Below are 17,184 nucleotides of genomic sequence, written 5' to 3' on the forward strand. Positions count from 1 at the left end.
AGGAGGTGAGGGGGTCTGGGAGTGTCACAGTGACATCGCTTATATATAGTAATAATACAGGGACAAGACTGGAGAGTTGAGGGGAACTGGTAGCATCACCGTGACATCAAGTGACATCAAGTGACATCACTTATATCTATAGTAATAATACAGGGACATGACTGTGGAGGTGAAGTGATCTGGGAGCGTCACAGTGACATCACATATATCTAAAGTAATATATGGACATGATTGGGGAGGTGAGGGGATCTGGGAGCGTCACAGTGACATCACTTTTATCTAAGGTAATAATACAGGGACATGACTGGGAAGGTGATCTGAGGGTATTTACAATGATATTGATGTTTCCCTCATTTTGCAGGATTACACAGTGGTGAAGAAAACATCCAGCAGCCGTCCCTGTGTGTCAGGAGGACTGAGCAGGACCCAGAGCCCCATCACGGTGCCTCCACCTAACTCACTAATACATGAGAGACACAATGACCAGAAGATCCTGGAACTCACCAACAAGATCATTCAGCTGCTGACTGGAGAGGTGACTGCTGGGAATGGGGCATTATACAGTAACACCGGGGGACGTATCTGGGTGGTGACTGGAGGGGTGACTGCTGGGAATGGGACATTATACAGTAACACTGGGGGATGTGTTTGGGTGATGACTGGAGAGGTGACTGCTGGGAATGGGACATTATACAGTAACACCAGGGGACGTGTCCGGGTGATGACTGGAGAGGTGACTGCCGGGAATGGGACATTATACAGTAACACCAGGGGACGTGTCTGGGTGGTGACTGGAGAGGTGACTGCCGGAAATGGGACATTATACAGTAACACCAGGGGATGTGTATGGGTGATGACTGGACAGGTGACTGCCGGGAATGGGACATTATACAGTAACACCGGGGGGGTGTATGGATGAGGACTGGAGAGGTGACTGCTGGGAATGGGACATTATACAGTAACACCAGGGGACGTGTCTGGGTGATGACTGGAGAGGTGACTGCTGGGAATGGGGCATTATACAGTAACACCAGGGGATGTGTCTGGGTGATGACTGGAGAGGTGACTGCTGGGAATGGGACATTATACAGTAACACCAGGGGACGTGTCTGGATGATGACTGGAGAGGTGACTGCTGGGAATGGGGCATTATACAGTAACACCAGGGGATGTGTCTGGGTGATGACTGGAAAGGTGACTGCTGGGAATGGGACATTATACAGTAACACCAGGGGATGTGTCTGGGTGAAGACTGGAGAGGTGACTGCTGGGAATGGGGCATTATACAGTAACACCAGGGGATGTGTCTGGGTGATGACTGGAGAGGTGACTGCTGGGAATAGGACATTATACAGTAACACCAGGGGATGTGCCTGGGTGATGACTGTTTCACTGTGTGTGTCAGGTTCCTATAAGGTGTCAGGATGTCACTGTCTATGTATCTATGCAGGAGGGGGAGTATATAGAGGAACACAGGGGTCTGTACAAGGACGTGATGATGGAGAATCACCGGCCCCTCACATCACTGGGTAAGAGGAGACTGTCATGTATTGTACAGGGGAGAGCAGGTATGGGGGCCCCCTATATACACACATCAACTGATAATCACATATATACAATGTACTCAGTCACTGTGTGTCTCCTACAGATGGACCCAGTAACAGAGATACCCCAGAGAGATGTCCCCGTCCTCTGTATTCCCAGGATTGTACAAAGGAGAATCACAGGACCCCACAGGAGGATCAGGTAGGTGGGATTTAGGGTCTCCCCAATATACCAAAGTGACTGTCACTATATGATCTGTAGAGGAGCTGTGTGTCTTATACACTGATATTATACTGTTTCACCTCAGTTTAATCTGACTGTATGCAAATGTCATTATAGTGTTTTTTTTTTCTTTTTAGGTAGAACGTCTTTCTGATATTAAAACAGAAGATATAGAGGGAGAAGAAGAGACGTATGTGACTGATATAAAGGCAGAAGATACAGAGGGAGAAGAAGAGACGTATGCGACTGATATGAAGGCAGAAGATATAGAGGGAGAAGAAGAGACGTATGTGACTGATATGAAGGCAGAAGATATAGAGGGAGATGAAGAGACGTATGTGACTGATATAAAGGCAGAAGATATAGAGGGAGAAGAAGAGACGTATGTGACTGATATAAAGGCAGAAGATATAGAGGGAGAAGAAGAGACGTATGTGACTGATATGAAGGCAGAAGATATAGAGGGAGAAGAAGAGACGTATGTGACTGATATAAAGGCAGAAGATATAGAGGGAGAAGAAGAGACGTATGTGACTGATATAAAGGCAGAAGATATAGAGGGAGAAGAAGAGACGTATGTGACTGATATAATGGCAGAAAATATAGAGGGAGAAGAAGAGACGTATGTGACTGATATAAAGGCAGAAGATACAGAGGGAGAAGAAGAGACGTATGTGACTGATATAAAGGCAGAAGATACATTGGGAGAAGAAGAGACATATGTGACTGATATAAAGGCAGAAGATATAGAGGGAGAAGAAGAGACGTATGTGACTGATATAAAGGCAGAAGATATAGAGGGAGAAGAAGAGACGTATGTGACTGATATAAAGGCAGAAGATATAGAGGGAGAAGAAGAGACGTATGTGACTGATATGAAGGCAGAAGATATAGAGGGAGAAGAAGAGACGTATGTGACTGATATAAAGGCAGAAGATATGAAGGGAGAAGAAGAGACGTATGTGAGGGGTGATCAGCAGTGTAAGGAGGAGGAGATCCCTACAGATATCAGCACAGGTGAGTAATAAACACTTATTACAGAAGTCACATATTCTCATTGCTCAGTCACTACAGCAATCTCTTATCCTACACCGTCCTCTGCCATCAGCCCTGTTCTCAATCTGGTGTTTTTAATGCATGGCTATCCATGACAAATATCACATGTAGAGAGTTATTACATACAACACTATAATCTTATTAGAAGTAACAAGCAGAAGTTTATTATTAGTGATTATATATAAATGTGTATGTATATCATATAATTAGTATTGTTTTTTGTGGAGTGCCTAATTTATATGTATTTTGTTAGATGATGCAGGTATGAAATATTTCCTGCTATACAGTAGACCTGAGCTCACCAAATACAATTCGTATAAGATTCAGAAATAAAATGAAATTTGAATCTAGAACCTCAAGTAAAACATAGTAAAAGCTTATCACAAGTACATATCTGTATAATCATAAGACAAGCGTTTTGCACTTGTTGTCACCCTTGCATGGGCGGGCTTGTTCTTATCCAGTCCAATTCACTCTAAATACAAATTGTGTGTCATCCAACGCATTTCGTCAATAGTGACTTCTTCAGGGCTGTTTTCTGTTAAAGGCTTTATCCTCAAATATCAGTTGTGTAGACTTGTAATAATTGTGTAACCTTCAGACGGTAATTGTGGACTTGTTCATGATGAACATATTCCTAATTACTTGTGAATAATAGTTCCTGCTCTGTGCAGTTCTGAGGTTATGACTTTAGGGAATGTAATGGCCAGATCCAATATTGCTCAATCTAAGGTCTCCCAGTAGCCTTACTACATACATAAATGTGTCTTGCACTCACTCTATTAACTAACAATAATAAACAGTGGAGTTTTAGTTCATGTATTGCTCAGTGCATTTAAGCCTGCAGCTCCCGACAAGGGACCCCACTATACTGCAGGTCCTACTCTATGGCTCAAAATAATTACCATAAAAACAGCTATCACATTAGTGTTAGACTTTAGGTTTGCTCTCAGCGACGGAACAGTGGGCGAAAGGCTTGGATAGGTTTTCAGAGCACCTGTCTGACGTGCCACCACATCTCACGTGGCCCTCCAATTCACCAGATCTGGGACTGTTTGGCTGGGTCCGGCATTGTACTGTTGGTGCAGTTCCAGATGCGTTTGGTACGATTGGTGGTTGCCAGACGCCCTAAATGCCTGTGGTCCCGATTTGTCGTGATCTACTTTCGCCCACTGTTCCCCCGCTGAGATTCTTGGTGTCCATGCTTCTTCCACTGTAGACGGATACTACTCACTGTCTACAAGGGATCACCAACAAAAAAATGCCGGTCGCGGCCAAAACAGGTGGCTCCCTTTTGCCAGTCGTATCACGTGCATGACCTATGGTCCCATCTGAAAAAGAAACTATCTCAACAAATTTGCATTGTATCAATACCTCAGACATTCACAATGATCATCCAGTAGTTTTAGTGTCACCATCTACACCAGGGGTGGGCAATTATTTCAGCTGGGGGGCCTCTTAACACTTCCAGTGAATATTCGAGGGCCACACACCAGGGCGGGGACTAATATGAATGACAAATATTTGTAGTAGTAAGTCCTGGGCTGCGCAGAGACTGCACAAAGTACATTTTTGCAGCTCTGCGTACACATACGATCGTACACTTGCACGGGTGAATTTACACTCCTCCTGGGGGCGGCGACTACCCGAACGCAGGACAGCAAAATTTGCAGCACAGTGATCAGGTCTGAATCAGCCCCTTAGTCAGCAGTTGCTGCAAAATGAGACCCATTATAGGGCCCAATTCAGACCCGGTCGCTGCTGTGTATTTTCACACAGCGGGTGATTGGGTCTGAACTGCGCATGCATTGCAGTGCGTAGGCACATCAGTCCGCCGCGCTGGGGAGCGCCAGGCAGTGATGGGATGGTGCGAACAAAGCGATCGCAAGGTGATTGACAGGAAGAGGACGTTTGTGGTTCCACCCCTAATCTACACGCATGTGCACGTCAGTATTTTGTTTGGTGCGGCAGGAGCCAGACCATGGTCAGAGGGCTGCTGTATTTTTATTTCTCATACGTCCTAGAGGATGCTGGGGTCACTTCAGAACCATGGGGTATAGACTGATCCACAGGAGACATGGGCACTTTAAGACTTTTCCAGAGTGTGAACTGGCTCCTCCCTCTATGCCCCTCCTCCAGACCTCAGTTTAGAATCTGTGCCCAGGCAGACTGGATGCACTCCAGGGGAGCTCTACTGAGTTTCTCGGGAAAAGACTTATGTTAGGTTTTTCATTTTCAGGGAGCACTGCTGGCAACAGTCTCCCTGCTTCGTGGGACCTAGGGGAGGAAGTAGGAACCAACTTCTGTGAGTTTCATGGCTCTGCTTCTAAGCTGACAGGACACCATTAGCTCCTGAGGGGTACTGAACGCTAGCTGTGGCTATCTGCTCACTCACACAGCCTGCCGTCACCCCCCTTACAGCGCCAGAAGTCAGAAGACAGGTGAGTGTAAGAGGAAAAGACTCTTCAATATCGGGACGGCTAGAAAGGTACCATGCAGCGGGCGGGAACGCTGAGCGCCGTGCTCCCACACACACAGGTACTGCAGGGTGCAGGGCGTGGGGGGGCGCCCTGGGCAGCATGAACCCTTATAGGACTGGCAGATTAGGGGCATAAGTTGCTGCGGCAAAGTCCACAGTGGCCCCCGCCAGTATAAACATGAGTCTCTCTAAGTCTGAGTGAAAGCGCGCCATTACGGATGCGGGTCTTCATCCTCAGACAGCCAGCACACTGCTCAGCGCCATTTTCTCTCCCTCCAGGCTGCAGAGAAGACCGCTGGTACTCCTCCACTGCTGAAACAAGTATCAGGGTGCAAAACAGGGGGGGGCGCAGTGAAATTTGGTGCTATGTACATTGTGTAATTATAAAAGCGCTGCAGCTCTGTAGGCATTTTGTGTTTCTCAGACAATTTATTACTGGCGCTGAGTTGCGATCTGGCAATTCCTTCTGTATCCTTCTGACAGATTTTACTGTGGGTCTGTCCCCTATAAGCCCCGGAGTGTCTGTGGTGTGGTGTACACGTGTGTGGCATGTCTGAGGCAGGGAGCTCTTCCCCTGAGGAAGCCATTATGGGGACACAGAGTTGTAATGTGGTGGCGCTACCGGCACACCATGAGCCTGAATGGGTGAAAGAGTTACGTGATAGTGTGAGTCATATCAGTAAGAGATTGGATAAGTCTGAGTCTCATGCAGAAACTTGGAGAAAGTCTGTGGAAGATGTGATTTGTCAAAACTCTGTGTTTTCATCCACAGGGGATCCCTCTGGGTCCCATAAGAGGTCATTTGCTCAGGTTATACAGACCGACACGGACGCTGATTCCTGTGTCGACACTGGTGATTCCAGGGCAATAGATCCAAAATTAGCTAAAAACATTCAGTACATGATTGTGGCTATAAAGGAGGTGTTAGAGGTTACAGAGATCCCTTCATTACCTCAGCAGAAGGTTTACCTCTATAAAGAAAAGAAAACTAATGTAACGTTTCCTCCTTCTCATGAACTGAACACTCTCTTTGAGGGTGTCCGGGCAAACCCTGAAAAGAAGTGACAGATCCCCAAAATAATTCAGGCTACTTATCCTTTCCCGGTAGAGGACAGGACAAAGTGGGAGTCACCCCCCGTTTTAGACAGGGCCCTGTCACGGTTAACAAAAAAGGTGATTCTCCCTGCACCTGGGACGGCTGCTCTCAAGGAGCCGGCAGAACGCAAGTTGGAGACTACATTAAAGTCTATTTATGTGGCTAATGGGACACTACTCATGGCCTACCATTGCCTGTGTGTGGGTGAGTAGTGCTATTGAAAAGTGGTCAGATAACTTGTCTTCTGAAATTGACACTATAGATAGAGACAAGGTCCTCCTTACGTTGGGTCATATAAAAGATGCTGCAGCATACATGCGTGAAGCTATGAGAGATATTGGGCTCTTGGGATCAAGAGCATCTACCATGGCAGTCTCGGCACGGAGGGCGTTGTGGATTCGCCAGTGGAATGCTGACGCAGATCCTGAAACAAATATGGAGTCTCTCCCGTATAAAGGGTAGGCCTTGTTTGGTGATGGGCTAGATGCTTTAGTTTCAGCAGCTACTGCAGGTAAATCAACTTTTTTGCCTTATGCTCCTACGTCGGCAAAGAAACCTCATCACTTTCAGATGCAGTCCTTTCGGCCCAATAGATACAAAAAGGGTAAAGGTTCCCCTTTCTTGGCAGGTAGAGGAAGGGGACGAGGAAAAAGGTCCTCAGCGTCCCCAGGATCACAGGAGCAGAAGTCACCTGCTTCTGCCAAGTCTACAACATGACGCTGGGGCTCGTCTGCAGCTTTTCAGTCAGTTCTGGGTTCATTCTGGCCTAGACCCGTGGGTCTTACAAATTGTGTCCCACGTGTACAAACTGAAGTTTCACGGCGTTCCCCCGCGCTGCTTTTTCAAATCGGCCTTACCAGTTTCTCTCCCTGACAGGGAGGTGGTAACTGCAGCAATGCAAAAATTGTGCCAGGATCAAGTCATTGTCCTGGTTCCCCTCTCACAACAGGGAGAAGGTTTTTATTCGAGCCTCTTCGTAGTTCTGAAGCCGGACGGCTCGGACAGACCAATCCTGAACCTAAAATCTCTGAATCTATATCTGAAAAGGTTAAAATTCAAGATAGAATCTCTGAGAGCAGTGATCTCCAGTCTGGAGGAAGGGGATTTCATGGTATCAGTGGACATAAAAGATGCCTACTTACATGTTCCCATTTATCCTCCGCATCAAGCTTATCTGAGTTCGCGGTACAGGATTGTCATTACCAATTTCAGACGTTGCCGTTTGGACTCTCCACGGCACCGAGGGTCTTCACCAAGGTGATGGCAGAGATGATGGTCCTCCTTCGTCAGAAAGGAGTCAATATAATTCCTTACCTGGACGATCTCCTAATAAAAGCGAGGTCCAGGGAACGGTTGGTGCAGAACATTGCACTATCCCCGACAGTGCTTCAACAACACGGTTGGATCATAAACATTCCAAAATCACAATTGGAACCTACAACAATGTTATCCTTTCTGGGAATGATTCTGGACACAGAAGTACAGAGGGTATTTCTTCCAGTGGAAAAGGCTCTGGAAATCCAGAAAATGGTCAAATTCTGAAACCGACAAGAGTGTCAATTCATCAATGCATTTGGTTGTTGGGAAAGATGGTAGCGGCCTTCGAGGCCTTGCAGTTTGGCAGATTCCATACCAGGGTATTCCAGTGGGATATGTTGGACAAGTGGTCCGGATCCCATCTACACATGCACCAGAGGATAATCCTGTCATCAAAAGCCAGAATTTCGCTCCTGTGGTGGCTACACAGTGCTCACCTACTGCAGGGTCGCAGATTCGGGATTCAGGACTGGGTCCTGGTAACCACGGATGCAAGTCTGCAAGGCTGGGGGACAGTCACACGGAGTAAGCTTCCAAGGAAGATGGTCAAGTCAGGAAACTTATCTTCACATAAACGTTCTGAAGTTGAGAGCCATTTACAACGGCCTTCTACAAGCAAAGCATCTTCTTCAAGATCTACCCATACAGATCCAGTCCGACAATGTAACAGCAGTGGCGTACATAAACAGTCAGGGCAGAATAAAAAGCAGAGCGGCGATGGCAGAGGCGACAAGAATCCTCCTCTGGGCGGAAAAACATGCAAGCGCTCTCTGCAATTTTCATTCCGGGAGTGAACAACTGGGAAGCAGACTTCCTCAGCAGACATGATCTCCATCCAGGAGAATGGGGCCTCCACCCACACGTCTTCGCAGAGCTGGCAGATCTTTGTTGAGTCCCTCAAGTAAACATGATGGCATCTCGTCTCATCAAGAGGCTTCAGAGATATTATTCCAGGTCGAGAGACCCTCAAGCAATAGCAGTGGATGCACTGGTGACACAGTGGGTGTTTCAGTCGGTGTATGTCTTCCCTCCACTTCCACTGATTCCAAAAGTTCTCAAGATTGTAAGGAGAAGAAGGGTTCGGGCGATCCTCATTGTCCCAGACTTGCCAAGGAGGGCTTGGTATCCAGATCTTCAAGATTTACTCATAGAAGATCCTCGACCTCTTCCTCTTCACGAGGACCTGCTGCAGTAGGGGTCATGCGTGTATCAAGACTTATCGCGGCTACGTTTGACGGCATGGCTGTTAAACGCCAGATCCTAGCCCGAAAGGGTATTCCAGAAGAAGTCATTCCCACTTTCATTCGGGCCAGGAAAGGAGTAACATCTAAACATTACCACCGTATTTGGAGAAAATATGTATCTTGGTGTGAATCCAAGAAGGCTCCAACGGAAGAGTTTCACTTGGGACGTTTTTCTCCATTTTCTACAGGCGGGTGTGGATGCGTGTCTGAAATTGGGCTCCATTAAGGTCCACATTTCGGCCTTATCAATTTTCTTTCAGAAACAGTTGGTCTCCCTTCCAGAAGTTCAGATGTTCGTGAAAGGGGTTTTTCCCATCCAACTTCCATTTGCACCGTGGGATCTTAACATGGTGTTGCAGTTCCTTCAATCACATTGGTTTGAACCTCTACAGGAGATAGTTAACATTTCTCACTTGGAAAGTGGTCATACTGTTGGCCTTAGCATCCGCAAGTTTGGTCAATCAGTGTTGCAGGGTTATCCGCACTTTCCCGCCCGTTCTGGAGCTTTGTTATAACTCCATGGTTCTGAAGTGACCCCAGCATCCTATTAGGTATTAAAATCCTATTTTTATTTTAGTATTACTATTTTTTTGCAGTGATCTGTCTAAAAAAGCATCTTATACGTACCTTAGAGTCGCTCCAACAACTCCCCGCTGGGTCGAGACAACGCTTACCCACGTGTACAGTGAGGCAGGCACAGGTTCTGGTGAACCGTCATGGGCAACTTTGCACAGACATTATCCAATGTAGCTGCACAGTTTATACCAGCTCCTATACCAGTGATAGGTTTCACTATTAACCCTTACATGCAACATTCATTCTGAGGTTTATACACCTAGGGAATTGTCAGCCTCTCAAAAAAGCAGGCTGAAAGGCTGGTGGTAAGTAAATCACATAGACATGGTACAACATCTTCACAGTCTACACATGATTTAGATGAGGATTCGTTGGAGGATGAGGACTCATTGCACTGCGGATGGTCTCAGCTCAGTGGACATACCTGAGCTAATTAGTGCTAAGTCATTCTTTCCTTAGAAGAGGCAGCAAAGCCTGTGTTAAAAACTAAGGCAACTGTGTTTAAACATCCCAAAACAGCTGATGGAAATTTTTTGTTTACGCCCAGTAGGAAGTTAGAATTCCAAGAAATGGAATTCCAGTTATCCTCGTCCAGCTGGGGACTGTTTAAAAAAAAAAGGGAGGTGACTCCCAAAGTACATTCGCAAGTCTTAGATTGGTGCAAAAATCGACATTACTTTTATTTTCAACATCAATAAATGATGTCACGGGGTGTGTGGCCTGACTGGAAAGGCAGCAGGAAGCATGATAAAGGAGCTCCTGCTTATATAGGTCCTTTCTGCCTTTTACAGCTGTCCTACGGGCTCTTTCGGGCCCTTTCTTGCCCCTCTGTGTGTTTTGTAGGTTGCGGAGCCGGGGAGCCACTCATTTGGCTTTTGCAGGTTGTGGCGTACTCCCGGATCCGAAGCCGCGGACTGAAGTTGTGCAGTGATCCCACCACGGACCAGACCTCAGCGAGGTAGCGCTGCTACTCGCCAAGGGCTGTGCGCCCTGTCCACTCTTGTGCCTAGCCGTGCTGTTGGAGTCATGTGGAGAGGCTAACTGGGGATCAGCGGTGACCGCGGCTGGAGACACAGAGCGGAGCTGCTCTTCCGGCATCTGATGCGGTGCATACTACGGGAATTGGTGGCCTCAGCAGGGATTCATCAGGTTAGTCAGCTCACCCGCCCGCAGCCTGCCTTCTCCTACTGTCCGGCCGTTGAAGCCCTGAGTCGTGGCAGCGGGAAATACATGGAGCGCTTGCCTGTCATCACTCCAGCAGTGTCCCGGCATCTCCCCTCTCCTCGTAACCCATGGTGCTATGGGGAAATCTGGTGGAGCTGTGAATTATAGAGGACATACAGGTGTGGTTCCTGTGCAGCCAGATACGCTACCCTGTGCCACTGCATCCTGGTACCTCTCCTCTCCTGCCTTTTTACTGACCTGGTTCTCCCACCATAGCCGGCCAGTTTCTTCTGGTCTGGGATTCCCTGCCAGAAGTGCCATCTTGAAAACTGGCAATATAGCCACATGCCCTCCTGAAACCAGCCACTTCCCTGGGAGCTACAGACACTGACAGCCCATGATCAGTGCTCTTCACTACAGCCTCAGTGATTTCTGGCAGGGACTTCTGCCGCTGCAGCCCTACCTGGGCAGTAAGTGGTCGTCTGAACTGCTTTTATTATTATTATTGTCTGGCCTCCACTCCTGCTCTGTCGACTCCCTCTGGTGGCAGACTGTGCTGACTACATCCTCCATACTGTTTGACTGCTGCTGGGGTTTTTTCCCCTCCTGCTCCCCTGAATCCCCGTAAGATCCAATTAGCACTCTTGGGGCTTCAGTATAGCTACGGCGTAACAGTCCATGTGTCCAGGACAGTAGCAGGCTCCAGTTGCTGGCTCCTATAAATTACTTTACCGCTCAAGGATGACATCTTCTTGCTATTACCCATAAACAACTGACCTCACAATGTTTCTGTAACCGATGGCCACTGGGGGTCTATGCTCACTGATGTCTCCCTATTTCCACACTTTAATACTTCTGCTATGTCGCTGCTGGCCTCCTGACCTTGGTCTTTCATCTCCGTAATGTTATGCTGATGCTGATGAATGGGCAGAACTGGAAAATCATCTCATAAGAAAGCTAAACCTCGTCCTTAACAGGAAACCTCTCAAACTGACTTGAGGTCTTTTTCTTCTGCCTAATCAACTAACATTGAGCCTCAGTCCTGATCATTCAGAATCTTCTCCCATTCCGTCTTCTCCAAGTCCTTCCATGATGGCTTAAACCCATTGTTTAAACTCATTGTTTAAACCCATGGCAAGCCAGGTGGGCTCTCTTCTTCTCTCGGTTCTCCTTTAAACTATTAACCGCCCAGCAACCTTAAATTGAAGAGCAGATGCACTTTCTCGTTCTTTTCAAACGGTTGATTCACTCAACTCCTTTGAGAAACAATTTATTCTGATTCTGGCTTCATTTGCTTCAACTCGTATTGTTCCTATACCTCCTCTGGGGAGAACTTTTGTAGCACCAAAATTTTGCAGGCAATTGCTTACTTGGGCTCATTCTTCATCTTTCATGGGTCATGCCGGTAGTCTTAAGACTCTCAAGTTCATTCAGCGATTCTACTGGTAGCCTCATCGTAAAACAGATGTCTTTGAATTTGTAGCAGCCTGTTCCAAGTGTGTTCAACAAAAAAGTCCACGAACATCTCCCTCGGGTCTTCTTCATCCACCTTCAACACCTCAAAAGCCTTGGACTCGCATCTTTATGGATTTCATAAATGATTTGCCAGTCTCCAGAAGGCACAACACCATTTGTGTCATTTGTGTCATTTTCGAAGATGGTTCACTTCATACCCCTCACCGGTCTCCCTCTGCTCCTCAGCTATCCATATTGTTTTTCTCATAGATTTTTCATTTGCATGGTCTTCTACAGGAAATAGTTTCTGATCGGGGTCCTCAATTCCTCGCCAAGTTCTGGAAAGCTCTCGGCTCTGTGCTAGGAATCAAGTTGAACTTCTCTTCAGCCTACCATCCCCAGACTGACGGACAGACTGAAAGAGTCGACCAAGATCTGAAAACTTTCTTACGGATGTTCATGTCCCCTGCTCAGGAAGACTGGATGGATTACCTCCCATTTGCTGAGTTCGCATACAATAACCTATATCATTCTTCTACCAATTCCACTCCTTTCTTCATAAACTATAGTTTTCATCCACGAGCTCCTTCCTTCTAATCTCTCCCACCTCTTGAGGTTCCTGCTGCTGAATCCGCTCTTCGTCAGTTCACTAAGATTTGGAGACAAATTCATAAGGCGCTACTTGAGACTTCCCAGAAATAAAAGACCTACGCTGATCGGAAACATAGGGCTGTTCCTAGTCTCAAAGTGGGAGATCGTGTTTGGATATCCACCAGAGACCTCAGACTCAAAGTTCCTACCAAAACGTTTGCTCCAAGATTCATCGGTCCGTATCCTATTAAGAGTGTTGAATCCTGTTTCTTACAAGGTGAAACTGCCTCCCTATTTGAAAATTCCCAATGCCTTTCACATTTCTCTGCTAAAGCCCCTTGTACTAAATCATTTTCGGGCAGCTTTCCCTTAACCTCCCAAGGTTCAAGCTGCTCAAAATGAGAAATTCGAGGTTCATAAGTTTCTTGACTTCCGCAAGAGGTATGGTCGTCTCCAGTATCTCATAGATTGGAGAGGATATGGTCCGGAGGAAATATCTTGGGTGGCTGCAGAGGATGTTCATGCTCCAAGACTATGTTGTGCCTTTCATGCCAAGAATCCCACTAAGCAACATGGGTGTTCGGAAACCACCCTAAAAAGGGGGGCACGTCAGCATCCGGAGTTCTGGTCCCTGCGGCCTTCCTCTTAGCTGGCTGGTGTCGCTGCGATGGATAGGAGCTACAGCAGCAAGGTCTTCTGGTGCTGCTGCTGGGTGTCTGGAGGCCGGGGTCCGGGTCCTGAGGAGCGGAGCATGGCAGCCGGATGTGTCTGTTTCCAAGTGTCCTGTTACTGGAGTGCGGCGTCTGGGAGGCTGAGGCCAGATGTAGTGCCTGTGTGCTGGTACCACATGTGTCCTCTGTGCAGGGAGCCACCATGTTGGAGACCAATCCAAGTTAATAGGTATCCCAGTTGGTGTCCTGCCAATCCGGTACAGGCTTCCCACAAGCAGGAAGTGAACATTGTTCCATACTTGGACGATCTCCTCATAATGGCTATATTCAGAGCACAGTTGATGGAAAAGATCAGCCTTCAAACACGACTACTCACGGATCACGGGTGGATTCTCAATCTGCAGAAATCCCACCTAGAACCTACGCAGAGGCTTCAGTTCCTGGTAATGATACTGGACACGGTGTCTCAGAAGGTGTTCCTTCCTATGGACAAGGCAAAGATAATTCAGACGATGGTATGTTCCATTTTGAAGCTGAACAAAATCTCGGTACATCTCTGCATACGCTTACTGGGAAAGATAATGGCCTCCTATGACGCATTTCGGTAAGGAAGATTCCATGCATGACCATTCCAGCTGGATCTGCTGGACAAATGGTCTGGGTCACATCTGCACATACGCCAGATGATATGCCTTTCACCAAAGGCCAGGATTTCCCTCTTATGGTGGTTGCTGATCTCCTTCCTGGAGGGTCGACACTTCAGAATTCAGGATTGGATTCTGTTGACAACTGATGCAAGCCTCCATGGTTGGGGTGCAGTGACCCTAGGGCAGGGGTGGCCAACCAGGCAGAGCAAAGAGCCAAAAAATCTTGTTAGGTACGTCAAAGAGCCGACATCGCGCCGAAGGCGCGTGTGCAAAAATGGGGTGTGGCTTTATGTCAGCTAGGACACACTGCCGGTATAAAATACATTGAAAAGGCTAGATTCAGCATAAGATAAATTTTAAAGCCAGATCCAACATAAAATACATTGAAATAGTCACTTTCACATAAAATAATTGAAAAAGCCAAATCCATATAAAGGTGCCATCTGACCCCTGGGCCAGTGCAATATAAGTGTTCCAGGGCCACTTGACTGCAGATTCCCTATAAAAAAGTGGGGTAGCTTGCTGGAGTCTGCACCCCAGGCTAAAAGTTTCCAAGCCCGTGATTGCAGCAGCCCCTTATGTGTCCTATATTTGCCGGTGGATGTCTCACCTATAGTATTTGGCTCCCACAGTTTTCAGTCCCTGTATTGTTGCTGCGTGTCTGGCTGGAGTGCAGCGGTTTCTGTATCTGTTGTGGTCATGTGACTTTGAGTGTTGGGAGCCACATTTGAGTAAAGAAAGAGCCTCATGTGGCTCAAGAGCCACTGGTTGGCCACCGCTGCCCTAGGGGCTCGGTTCCAATGAAGGTGGTCTGACCAAGAGGCTTCCCTTCCGATAAAAGTTTTGGAACTCAGGGCGATTTACAATGCCCTTCTGCTGACCTCTTTTATATCCTTCAGTATCAGACCATACAGGTATGGTTGGAAAAAGCACCAACTGTGGCATACATAAACCAACAAGGAGGTCCAAACAGCAGAGCTGCAATGAGGGAGGTGTTACAGATACTCCTCTTAGTGGAGCGAAATCCCAAGGCCATTTCCGCCATATTAATTCTGGGAGTAGACAGTTGGGGAGCAGACTTCCTCAGTAGACACGATCTGCACCTGGGGGAATGGGGCCTCTACCCACAAGTGTTTCAGCAGATATTTCATCGGTGGGGCTACCCGCAAATCGACTTGTTGATTTCTCAGCTTACCAAGAAGCTTCTTTGTTACTGTTCTGGGACGAGGGATCCACAGGCCGCAGGAGTGGATGCTCTGGCGACACCATGGATTTACCGGTTGGTGTACTTGTTCCCTCCAGTTCCTCTAATTCCAAGAGTTCTCAAAGGACTTAAGGGGACAGGGTTCAGGCAATTCTGATTGCCCCAGACTGGCCCCGCAGGGCCTGGTATGTAGACATTCTAGCCTTATTACTCGTAGGCCCCTGGCCTCTGCCAATTGAGGATGATCGTCTTACACCAGGGACGTTCGTCTATCCAGACTTACCACGGCTACGTTTGATGCAATGGAAGTATATTGGGAGGATTTTTGTCAGGAAATAGATACCGGGCAAGGTTATCTCGACTATTCTCCAAGCCGGCCAGATGGTCGCATCAAAACATTACCATCGCATATGGAAGAAATGTGTCTCTTGGTGTGAGGGTCAACAGTATTCTGCTGTGGATTTTCATCTGGGACATTTCTTGCACTTCCTGCAGGCTGTTGTCGATGTGGGCCTACATTTAGGCTCCATAAAAGTTCAAATCTCAGCCTTGTCTTTTTTTCTTCCAGGGAAGTAGATTATAGTGGTACTATATAAATAGAAGGTAGTTTCACCTCCAGGCAAATGCTTCAATTTAGTGTAGTGACCCTGGTCCAGCTGTCAGGACACTTATTTATATTAAACCTTATTGAAGGCAAAGCATGCGATGGCCATGCACCAGGATGCAAAATGGCAGTCATCTTCCTCCCCAATATCACCACTGGGCTCCAGTGACTGTGGGCAGCCCATTCTGTCCCCAGCAGTAGCGGGAGCTACGCACCTGTGTTACCTGGAGAGCAAGTACTCCCGTCTGAGCCAAAAGCACCTTCAAGTCAGCTATCCGGAGCGTGCAGGAAAGTCTGGGCGCACATAGCCCCAGAATACAGCCCATGGCTTCATAGTCGTCACTAGGCTGCGGCAGTGAACGGTGCCCAGAGTGAGCGGCTTTAGGGCAGTAGGAGTGGGGGACTTAATAGATAGGGTCTTGGTCCCAGCGGTGGCTGAGAGCTATCAGGTAGGGTAGATAAGAAGCCACTTAGTGAGGAGAGCTCCAGAAAGCACGTCTGGATGGACCACGCCCCTCTTTTTTTTAATTTTATATACTAACAGGGGTGACAGGTGTGGTACATCCCTGCAAAGGCAGATCCAATCTCTTTCTCATCAGACTCTGCTGTCTTCCCTGCACTCTCACTCAGATGTTAACTGCTGCCAGTAGCACACGTATGAGAGGCAGAAGTATGGCGGCAGCAGTATAGATTCTGATATGTAATTCTCTATATCATACGTACTATACACACATCATCCTTATTACTATTGAGAGTATAGAGGTAATACACTGATGATGGGGATGTAAAAATAGGATTTTAATTACCTACCGGTATATCCTTTTCTCGTAGTCTGTTGGGGATTCTGGGGTCCATTTAGTACCATGGGGTCTAGACGGGTCCTTTGGGACCCACTGGCACTTTAAGAGTTTAATAGTGTAGGCTGGCCCCTCCCTGTATGCCCCTCCTACCAGACTCAGTCTAGAAACGGTGCCCGAGGAGACGGACATACTTCAAGAGAAGGAAATACACAGATGGTGGTGAGATTCACACCAGCTCACACATAACAAAAAGCCGAACTAACCAACTTGGAACAATTCAGCAATGGCTGATCCAACAATACTGAACCAAGTAACAATGCAGTAATACGAAGCACAGGGCGGGAACCCAGCATCCTCTATGGACTATTAGAAAAGGATTTATCGGTAGGTAATTAAAATCCTATTACGTCCTAGAGGATGCTGGGATCCATTTAGTACCATGGGGATGTACCAAAGCTCCCAGTACAGGAGTGAGAGTGATGAGGTTCCTACAGAACTGATTGCCCAGACTTG

The 17,184-nt window shown here is 47.3% G+C and overlaps 1 long non-coding RNA gene across 1 annotated transcript; it reads left to right on the plus strand.

The window, feature by feature from the left end:
* Positions 1–363: 363 nt before the first annotated feature.
* On the plus strand, positions 364–1,717 carry LOC134983496 (uncharacterized). Its single transcript, XR_010191652.1, has 3 exons — positions 364–535; positions 1,451–1,529; positions 1,649–1,717. It is a non-coding gene; the product is annotated as an uncharacterized LOC134983496 (long non-coding RNA).
* The last annotated feature ends 15,467 nt before the right edge of the window (positions 1,718–17,184 follow it).

The sequence above is a fragment of the Pseudophryne corroboree genome, assembly GCF_028390025.1.
Source record: "Pseudophryne corroboree isolate aPseCor3 chromosome 3 unlocalized genomic scaffold, aPseCor3.hap2 SUPER_3_unloc_16, whole genome shotgun sequence".
In the NCBI taxonomy this organism is placed as follows: domain Eukaryota; kingdom Metazoa; phylum Chordata; class Amphibia; order Anura; family Myobatrachidae; genus Pseudophryne; species Pseudophryne corroboree.